Below are 10,598 nucleotides of genomic sequence, written 5' to 3' on the forward strand. Positions count from 1 at the left end.
GACTGACAAGGTCTTCTTCAACAGTTCATACAGGCTCTGAGCCTCACAGCTCTCTCCGTGTCCCCAGGAGGGGCGCAGTGGGGAGGACTGTGGCCTTCATACTGCTCCCCTCTCTTTTCCAGCGTCCCTGCTCCCCTCCGCCCTCCCCTGGTTACCAAACTGACATCCCCGTGCACTCAAATGAAAAATAGCAGACACAGAGCGGGGTGTTGGAGGCAGGTGTCTCCACTGGCAACAGCCCACCGGCAGCTGCTAGGTTATCTTGTTTCATCCTTACAAAAGCCGTGTGACAGGCTATTACCAATCCCATTTTGCAGAGCGGGGAAACTGTGGCTCGGAGAGGTTAAGTCACGCGGCCAGTCTTCCCGAGGCAGTGACAAAGCACTTAGCGAGACTTCAGTAAATATTTGCACCGCAGACAGAATTGGAAACATGGAGGTGATGGAAGGTTTCCAGCTTTGGGGGGACCTCAGAACTCTCAGGGGTCCAACTACGCGGTGAAGGGGGGCTGTCAATTGGGACAACCCTCTAGAGTGGCAGAAGGGCCAGAGATGGAGAGTACGGGGTCAGCCTCAAGGTCAATTGCTCCCTACCCCCACTCCTTCCTGCCCTAATACTTGTCGTATAGCTCACTTTCTACCGGCAACCCTCCCTAAGAAACCCTTTCAGAAACGGTAAGCAGTGACACTGTCCTGCCTGATCCTCAGGATGTCAATAGGTCTGTGTCCCAACAGTGCTTTCTGCTTTGTGGGTGAGAGGGAGGGGCAGTGGTGATGGATGTGTGGAGAGAGCCTGGGCTTAGGAGCCAGTGACCAGCCTCTATTCCCTGACAACTAGCTAGGTGACCTTAGGCAAATTGCTTTACATTATCCACCTTCAGTTTCCTCATATGCAAAATAGGAAATGTCAGCTGCCTACCCCCAAATGTTATTGCGAGGATCCAGTGCAGTAATACAACACTACTATTATATATACAGAGAGAACTTCACAATTACAGAGTGCTTTCATATATATCCCTGCCAACCTTTAGATCCTCAACACCCTCAGGATTATTATCCCTAGTTTTCAGCTGAGGAAATCAAAGACACAGAAGGATTGAAATTCACTCGAAAACAGTGAGCGGTGCTATTATTCAAAAGCAGAATGCCTGGCCCTACCACGTCTGACTTTCAGACCACGCAGCACCACGGCATTTGCCCTAGAGTCTCTCCTCTGGGGTATGTGTCATGTTCAAAGCTTTCATTCATTCAATAAATATGTGTTGCCTTTCTACATAGAGTCAGGTAGCGAGGACACTTTGCAGAGCTCCTAGTGCGGCAGAGAAGGCAGACCTCATATGTGTGAGGAACAATACTGTGTGAGAAGGAGAGCGAGGACAGGTGATATAGGAGGAGACCTTAAGGAACTCTGAAGAGTGAGTGGGGCATAGCCTCATAAAAAGCCAGGGAAGGGCATTCTCAGCTCAAGGTGGGAAAGGGCATGGTGTTTGGGACTACTGAAGCATAAAAGGTAAGAGGGAAAGTGATGAGAGAGAGACTGGAAAGTCAGCTGAGTCCAGATTTTGAACGCTTAGCAAGCGAGTAGAGGAGTTTGGACTTTATCCTTAGGATAATGTGGAGCTACCTAAGGCTTTAAGCAGGGAAACGATTGGGAACCTAGGAAGATTTTTCTCGCTGGGATGTGGACGCTAGATCTGAGCTGGGCAAGCCTGGAGGCAGGTAGACCAGCTAGATGGGGACACATGCAGAAATTCAGGCAAGAAATAATGCTGGTCTGAGCTCCAGATGGGATCATAGGATGGAGAGAAGGGCAATCTTTTTTTTTTTTTTAATTCTTTTTTTTTTTTAACGTTTATTTATTTTTGAGACAGAGAGAGACAGAGCATGAATGGGGGAGGGTCAGAGAGAGGGAGACACAGAATCTGAAACAGGCTCCAGGCTCTGAGCTATCAGCACAGAGCCCGACGCGGGGCCCGAACTCACGGACCGCGAGATCGTGACCTGAGCCGAAGTCGGCCGCTTAACCGACTGAGCCACCCAGGCGAGAGAAGGGCAATCTTTGAAATAGATTTAGCAATCAAAACCAAGAAGTGGTGATTGATGGGGAATGTGCATGGAGAGAGGCAAGTGAGAGGAAAGAGTCAAGGGTGGCATTAGCTTGTGTGACTGGTGAATGGTGGTGTCCTTGTTGGAAAAGGGGACATTAGGGGCAGAATATCTGCTTTCTATCAGGTATATTCTGCATGAACTTGCATCCCAACTTTGCCAAGAACCTCTAAATTATGGCTGTCTTGTCCAGAGGATGAGGAATGGGTGAAAAGATCCTGCCAACTTGAGAATTCCATTGGCCAGGCACTGAGGTGTGCACATGGTATATGCTGATGGTGCAGCCTCAGGAGGTGGAACGGCATCCAGTTCCTCTGGAGTAACAGGGTTCATCTCCCTGGGTTTCCTGTGGGCCTTCTAGTCCTTCAACCCAACTTCCTTTTCTTTGGTTTTTAAGAGCTGTTTGTCAAGGGCAGACTGTATAAGGTATATTAGTAGTTGCCAAGGGGGAAACTGATCTTAAAAGAGTTTACTATCTAGAAGGACCAAGAAGACAACTAACTACGAAAATAACTACAGATCCATCCGTGTGGATAGTATTAATGGCCATAAATGTCATAAAGAACATGCTCCCAGAAAGCCATTCCTTCTGAATGGGGGAAATCAGGGGAAAAGGTATCCGAGTTGGTCTTAAAGGAAAGATGGAATTTCTATAGGCAGAAATGTGAGATTGGGGGGCAAAGGAGATATTCTAAAGGAGGAAACAGCATGGTCAAAGATGGCAGCGGGTACAGGTAATCACCAGCTGGGAATCCTGCTGTCTTAGGGTATCTGCAGAGACGGTTCTTAAACTGATGCTCAGGGCGTTTTGAGAAGTCTGCGAATGCCCTGACTATCCAAAATCGCGTATGTATGCACATGGACTATTCTGGAGAGAGGGCCCACACCTCTCCTCCAATTCTCGGAAGGGGCTGGATCTGAGAAAAGTTTAGAAAACAGCACTCTAATTCTCCCGAATTAGAATTCACAGGTGGGCTGGAGGCGTGTGTGTGTGTGTGTGTGTGTGTGTGTGTGTGAAACAAGCACGGTTGGGAATGACCGGTGCATACCTGGGATCTCTCTATAGGCCCAAGGAGGCCTTGGAACGCTAGCCTCACGAGCTTCCCGTCCTTTGCCACCCCCCGATTTCCCACCCCCATATTACAAGAGCAGTCACCACTGGCACCAGGGTCTCCACTGCCCTAGGAGAAATAAAGGAGGCAAGGACCGAGGAGCAGGGGAGGAAGAATTCGGGAATCATGCAAAAACTCTGAATCGCCTTTGGAGAGAGGGTGGGAGGGGAGTCGTTCCGCCCTAAATCTGGAGACAGTCAGTGGGCCCGGCAGGTCCCCCCCCCCACCGCCCCACAGCAAGGCTTCGGTCAAATTCTGGGAATTTCCCAACCCGTCGGCAGGGCTGCGGCAGATTTTCCCGGACGCGAGCGTGCCGTGCCCGCCGCGGCCGCTGGGTGGCGCGGCGCCGGGCACCGAGCGTGGGAAGCGCGGGCGCGCGGGCGGGCTGAGCTCACACTCCCGGGAAGCGGCCGCGGCGGAGCCGGGGTCCGCAGCGGCTGCGCATCGCGCGCCTCCCGCCGGGCGCTCGGGGGCTGCGAGGTGGACTGAGCGGTCCCCGGGAGGGAGGAGGCCGGCCGGAGGTGAGAGCGGGACCCCGTCAGGGTGTCGGGGAGTGGAGGAGGTGGGGGGGGGGGGGGGGAGTCACAGCGCGCCAGGCCTGCGGACGCTGTCCGAGGGCCCCGGGGCAGGGAGGGGGGTCCCCGGGGGCGATGCCGGGCGAGGGGGGGGGTGGGCTGGCCGTGCTCGGCTCGCGCCCCACCCCCGCTGCGGCGCGGCCTCCGGGTGCTGCTGCCCTGGCCGCGTGGGTAGGAGCGGATCGCGGCCCGAGCAGCCCCGGTCGGCCCCCGGGCTCTGGGGCCAGGGCTGGCTGGGCGGGGGAGGTGGCGGAGCAGCCCCCTGGCCCCGGCGCGGCAGCCCCTGCCCACTCCCACCTTGCGTTTCTCCGCTCCGCAGTGGGCGTGGTGCCCCTTTGCTGCAGAGGGGGCGCCCGGAGTTGAGGAAGGCAGTGGGGGAGGGAGAGCGCAGAGACAGGTGGTTGAGGGGGCGAGGGCTGGTGCGCCGAGGCTCGTGATATTAATGCGTATTTCTTTCTCCCCCCTTCCTCAGGGGGCGCGGAGGTGCGTGTGGAGGAGGCGGCGGGAAGGCCAGAGGCATGGCTCGGGAGAGAGGGCAGGCTGCCGGAGGTGCCACTGGGCTCTGGCTCCGATCAGCCCCCCCACCCCCACCCCCCAAATTAATAAAGTGGGTGAGGTGGTGAGGGTGGAGGAGTTTGACGAACACCTGGCCCCCAACTGCCCCGAACTGCCCCCAGCCGCCGCCTGGCTCCCGCGTGCATATCCGGGAGCCGCATACTCCCGAGCACTCTGCAGAGGCCGGGGTGGTGGGGGGTTTGGTGAGAAAGCCCTCGGTTGAAGGAGCTGCAGCGACTGAGTCAGCTCCAGAGATAGGGGTTTTGGGGGGCGGGAGGTGAGGGGAAGTCTCCAGACCTTCAGCCCGTGTTCATAAGTGGTGGGAGGTGGGGTCTGTAGGGAAACAGGGTAATGTCCTTAGGACTCCCCCCCCCCCCCCCAGCTTTGTTCAGAGCCACAGACCAAAATTCCGGATTCGGCGTTTGCCACATGTGCTTATTTCTTTTTTCTTTCCCTTTCGGTTTATTTTGTTTTGTTTTTGTTTTTGTTTTTTGTTTTGTTTTGTTTTTGGGGGGTTTTTTGTTTTTTTGGGTTTTTTTTTGTGTTGTTTTTTTTTTTTTTAGAGGAACTGCAAATGACAGAGCAGAGGGACGGCTGGCCCAGCCAATCCTGGAGCTGCTGCAGCACTTGTTCCCCAAACAAACACGTTCTGGTGCAAGGACAGAGAGGAGGGGGCTGCTGGCTCACGCGCCCCCCTGCCCCTCCGGGGACCACAGCCCCCTTGCTGCTCCCGTGTGGGAAGGACAGCCCGGCACCTTGGGCCACACGGACGGAGGCTGCCCTGGGCCAGGGTGAGTGATGATGGTGCTGCAGCCCCTCCCTGCTGCCCAGCGTGGGAAGAAGAATGCAGAGCCAGGCAAGTCTCTCTCTGTGTCCTCTGGGGTGGAAGGAGCGGGTATAGACAGGGCCGGGGCAGCCAGCTTTGGCATTGGTGGTGAAAGCCTTTACCTCCAGCCCCTTGGGTTTGGTTCCACCCCTGGCCTGTCCCTGGCACTCAACAACTGTGGCTATGTGCTTATTGGTGCCACCATGTTATATAACGCTTATATAATCTCCCAGGGCAAGCGCTGTGTCTCCGCTCTCGGGTCACGCCGACACTGTGTCCCCGTGGGAGGCAGGATCTGTGGAAGCTTTGGGGTGGACCTTCTCCTCAACTTGGCTCCTCCTCCGGATCCCCGGCGTAGGAGGGAGGGATGGGAGAACCGGACCCATCCACACCAGCTTCCTCTGGGGCTCAGAAAGAGGAGTCGGCTGGGCGGCCTCCTCACCTTCTTGCTTCTCTAGTCCCCCTTGTCCAGAGAACTGTCTGGTGGAGTGGATGCCCTTCTTGCGTTTTGAGGTCAGCATCGGTTCTTGGGGCCCCCTGGCATGGCCGACGGGTGTGGTGAGATGACCCCTGGGATGTGACAGAAGAATACGCGGTACATAGGGTTGGAGAGAGAGAGGCAGAGATTAACTGTGCTTTGGGGTTTATGAGCAGAAGTGATTAGAAGGATGGTAGTGGCCTTAGGAGAAATTTGGAGCAGGCCTAGGAGCTGGGGGATGGTCAGGGAAGGGTGTACGGGGAAGTGGATCAGACAGCAAAGATAAACATGGTGTTCTTTTACTGTACTCTCCACTGGGCTGTCCCTGGTTACCAGGGCAACAGAAGCAGTGATGAAAATCATGCCTTTCGTTCAGTGGAAAAATCTAGCTCCTCCTCCCGCCTCTTCCTTCTCTAATCGCCTGCGACCCATTGGGAGGTTGATGGCTCCAGGGATCAGAGACCCCAGTGTATCCCCATCAGGCCCCCCATTCCCCAGTGTTTTAATCATCTTGCCCCTGTTCCAGCATCCCTTATCTCCCCCAGAGCTCGGCAGTTGCGCAGGAGTTGGAGTGGAAGGAGGGGGAAGGGCACGGACGTCATTGCAGGGCAGGGCGGGCAGAGCGTGGGCAGAGACGTGGATGCAGGAATGACTGGCGCACGAGGAGGGTCGGGCACTGATCAGCTAGATGGCGCTTGTTTCTGGGGTGGTAGGACCTGGGGGTGGGAATAGTGGGTGAGGGCCCGCAGAGCCTAGCAGCCTAGGCTTCCCATAAATAGGGAATCGAAGGGCCTCAAGGTCTTTTTGGGGGTCTCAGCTCCCGATGAAAACCAGGGTTCATTCATTTAGCAGGGACTGGCTTCCTACCACGTTCGGTAAGGTTCTGGGAGCTGGGAAGACAGGACTGGCCCTTGACCTTGGAGAAATTGCAGTGGATAGGAGGAAGGTGGGTATATAGGGGAAGATCAGCCTGGCTTTGTTACAAGCCTGGAATCTGGGACTCCAGGCGAGGAGACTGGTGGTGTTCCAGACTGGAAGTGATGGATTAGGGTGGAGCCTGAGGGAATGCAGAGGGAAGAGTCTTTCAGAGAGCCACTTTGGCTTGCGGCTAGGTCGTGGGGAAGAGAAGGTGCTAAAATTTTGAGCCTTAGCGATTGACAGAAAAACCCGGATTCAGACTTCTTTACAGGAACATCGTGTTTGATCTGATGTTAGGCGACCTGCCTTCAAGACCACGGCCGTCCAAATTGAAATGTTTAGGGTCAGGCAAATAGAGTTTGCAGTGGAAGCCAATTCTGGGAAGAGAACTTATAGGAAATTGCATTACCAAGCCTCGAAGGTGTAGGTCGCTGAGAACGTATGCAGGGAGAGTGAGCCCAGGGCCCTGGGCATCAGCCTAGAATTGGGCGAGGCTGTATATCTTGTACCTGTTTATGATCCCAGCACCCGCCCAGACTGCTGGACCTGTTTCTGCTAATGAACACACACGTCTTCTATCAAACCACACCTGTTTTTGAAGTTCAGGTTTCTGTTTAAGTTTCCTTCTCCCTAGTAACTATGTCCAGGAGGCTATGTCCTGGAAAGATAGGTATGTACGCTTACTTCTCCACTCGTTCTCCTTGACCTCTGCTGTGCCATTCACTTATAGATTGCTGAGAGGCCCCAAGTTGTGCCTGCTATAGCCACGAGCCATCGGTCTTTAATTAGCCTCCACCAGCAAGACTGTTCTGGTTCCTTCCCAGTCATCACCCTAGAGGAGTAAGAGCACTGCACAGAGCGTCAGGAGGCTTCTGCCAGCTACGTGGTCTCGGGTGAGGCACTTCCGTTTCCAGGACTTAGTGCCTAGTCTGAGCGGTCTGATTTCTTCCATGTCCAAAGCCTTCGGATTTGACATCCAAAGCTTTCTCCACCTCTGCCCAGGTTTCTGGTGCCAGGCAGGCGTTTTGACCGAGCTGCGCAGATTTCTCTGATGCTTTGTGGGAAGGAGTAGCAGAAATGGAGGCCTGCTCTCTAGGGTAGACCCCTGTCTCCAAAGTGGGTGGGCGCCCTCCAGAGGCAGTGTGGCCCTTATCCCTCTTGGGAATGTGGAAATGCGGGAAGAGCAGGTTTTCCCAGTCACCAAGCAGTTGGCAGGCTACAGCCCATAGGTCAGATGCCTGCTTTTGTAAGTAAAGTTTTATTGGAACCCAGACGTGCCCATTGTTTATGTATCGTCTATGGCTGCTTTCCCGCTAGGTTGGTATAGTTGAGTGGTGCAACAAAAACCGTATGACCTGCAGTCCCGAAATACACTGTCCTGCCCTCTATGAAAAACTGTGCCGTAGACCAACAAAGTGCTTACTTAGATCTCCACTGAGATGCTTAATTGTGGCCGTTTCAGAGTCCTATGGTTCTTGAAGGTTCTGCATCGGGCCTTACTGTGTTGTCCCATGAGAGGATGATATGGCAGTTGAGACAGTAGATTACTGGAATCAACCCAAAGATAGCCACCCTGTATCTGGGAAATCCCTTTCATTTTCATATTTCATATTTCCCTCGATGCCTTTGATTTGTGACTTCCAGCCTCACAGCCCCTTTTAGTGCCAGGGCCCTTAGAGATGCATTTGCAGAGAGCCTGCAGCCGAGCCTAGTTTGTCTGCCTGAGCCTGGCACTCATCCACTCTGTCAGAACAAGGCCCTCTGGCTTGGGGTTCGTAGGGTGTGCATCTGCGCTGGCTTGGGTCCGGAATTAGCATTCAAGGCTCTTGCGGCCAACACTTACGGTGTCCTCTTGTGTCCAGGTTTCCACCCTTTTGACCCGGTCCTCAAACCAGAGTCTTGGTGAAATTCTTGGTTGGGAACAGGACAAGCCACCCCCTTCCCCCCTCCCTACTACAGGACAGCCACACAGCAGTTGCATCACTGCTGGTCTGTGTTGGGATAGGAAGTGAGACACTCTCGTGGCCAGAGGAAACCACGTCCTGGGGACGGCGTTGGGGGGTGGGGGTGACTGAGGTTTATTCCCATTGCAGCTGGAAGGGAGGAGGCTGGCAGTGGGAGGAGGGAGCAGACAACCCAGAATAGCAAGCCAGAAGCTGAGCACACTCAGAGCTGCTTTTAGCCGGTACTGGTAAGCCTGGCCCTGGGAGTCTTGCTTCACACCTCCCTCCGCACATTGTCCCCAGACGCTGGCTCTCTGACTGTTCTCATCCCCCCAAGAAAGAAAAAAGACAGGGTCCTCGTCAAAAGCCCTCTCTAAATACCTTTCATTTGTAGAGCTTAGGGTGACCCTGTCCTGCTTGGACTTGACCCGATATTGACACTGGTGCACTGACTTGGGGAAATATTTGTTCACCAGATATTTATTAAGAGTCTGTTACACGTGGGGCACTGTATGAAGCTCAGAGGCTGCCAAGGCAAAGAAAGGATTCACAGTCTGGTCTGAAAGGCACAGGGACCGTTGAACCCATTTCAATATGATCTGCACTGGAATCTAGGCTTCTAGAGAGCGTATCCGCATCTGTCTTGTTCGTTGCCGTCATCCTGGCGTGGGGTACCGTGCTTGACACACTTGTAGGTGTGCACGTGCTTAATTGGTTGACCCGTCTTGATTTGGTGCGTCCCGGAAGTGTGCGGGAGGTATCTGAGTAGGCAAGTGGAGGAAGAGGGGAGCTCACGGCAGCGAGCGTGGCCGGTTTGGGGGAAGACGGGATGTTCCTGGGCCTCCTGGTGGTGTGGGTGCAGTTAAAGAAAGAGGGAACGCCCTGTGGGAATGGGAATCCTTGGGCCTCAGGGGACCATGGGAAGGGAGGAGAATGACCTAGGACAAGGTGGCAGGACAGCGGCAGCCCACACCATCGGAGAAAGCAGAGGGCAGGGCGGGGGGGGGGGGGTGGGTAGCAGGGAAGGGTAAGACTGGGGAGGGAGAGTGGGAACTGTGAGAGAAAGCAGAGCTGAAGCAGGTGAGTCCCGGATGCACACGATGGCAGTGACAGAAAAGACACGTCTCAGCCCCATTCTGTGGCTCTTCAAAAGACCGTGTCCGGGTACGACCCCCATGATACCACATTTCTCTGCAGTGGGGCAGATGTGGGGAAATTAGCTGTAGTTTGAGATGATGGTTACCCTCTAAAATTCTTACTATGGAAATTGCACATGTATGTGAAGATACAGTTAGTGTGAGAACATCCCACGTTCCTGTCACTCAGCTTTAACACGTAATCAACATGTAGCCTGATTTTATTTGTATCCCACCCACCTATTCTTTATCTTTTTGTTGTTGTTGTTGTTGTTGTTTTGTTTTTACAGCAGATCCCAAACATCATGTTCCATCCATAAATTCTCCAGTGTGGCTCTCTTAAAGCATAACCCAGTCATCGTATCCCCCTGAAATATCACTGGTTTCCCCCCCCCACCCCCCGCCCGTGTTTACGTTTCCCTGCTGGTCTCAGGTTTTTAACAGTTTTGTTTGAATCCAGTTCCAAACAAGATCCACACATCTCATTTAGTTGATGATTAATCTCACGTTGTGTGTTAATAAAGATTATGGGCATGCTTAAAATAATTTATGTTTTGCAGTTCTGCCTTTTAGATTTATTTAGCTGCCCTGCTCTGTCTCCCTTCAGCTGCCATCAACAGCTTTCCTGAGTTCTGTTGAACCGTGTTGTGATTCCTGAGCGTACTTCATTATTCTTCTTGTCTTTTTGTCTTTGTGGTTTAATATAACTAGTCATTTATTCCCTCCTTCAGTAAGTGCTTCTGGACAGCCTGCTTCGTGCCAGGCGCTCTGCCGGGCTCTGAGCATGCAGCTGTGGAAAGAGAGCGTCCTGGGAGCTTACAGTCCAACCACATGAGAGCGGTTTGGGTCCACCTGTTGTCTCTTGCCCCACATGTTCACCCCAGCTGAGTTGGGTGACCACGAGGTCACTTGTGTGCTGTCAGATCTGCTGTGTTCTAGGGCTTGGTATT

The 10,598-nt window shown here is 53.8% G+C and overlaps 1 long non-coding RNA gene across 2 annotated transcripts; it reads left to right on the forward strand.

Annotated features, from left to right (window-relative positions):
- Positions 1-3,632: 3,632 nt before the first annotated feature.
- On the forward strand, positions 3,633-9,494 carry LOC102965853. Of its 2 annotated transcripts, none has more exons than XR_006214197.1 (3): positions 3,633-3,738; positions 4,911-7,175; positions 7,300-9,494. It is a non-coding gene; the product is annotated as an uncharacterized LOC102965853 (long non-coding RNA). The 2 variants fall into 2 exon arrangements; XR_006214196.1 differs by having other exon boundaries at positions 4,911-5,686; positions 6,501-9,494.
- The last annotated feature ends 1,104 nt before the right edge of the window (positions 9,495-10,598 follow it).

This window comes from Panthera tigris, chromosome F3, assembly GCF_018350195.1.
Source record: "Panthera tigris isolate Pti1 chromosome F3, P.tigris_Pti1_mat1.1, whole genome shotgun sequence".
Classification (NCBI taxonomy): domain Eukaryota; kingdom Metazoa; phylum Chordata; class Mammalia; order Carnivora; family Felidae; genus Panthera; species Panthera tigris.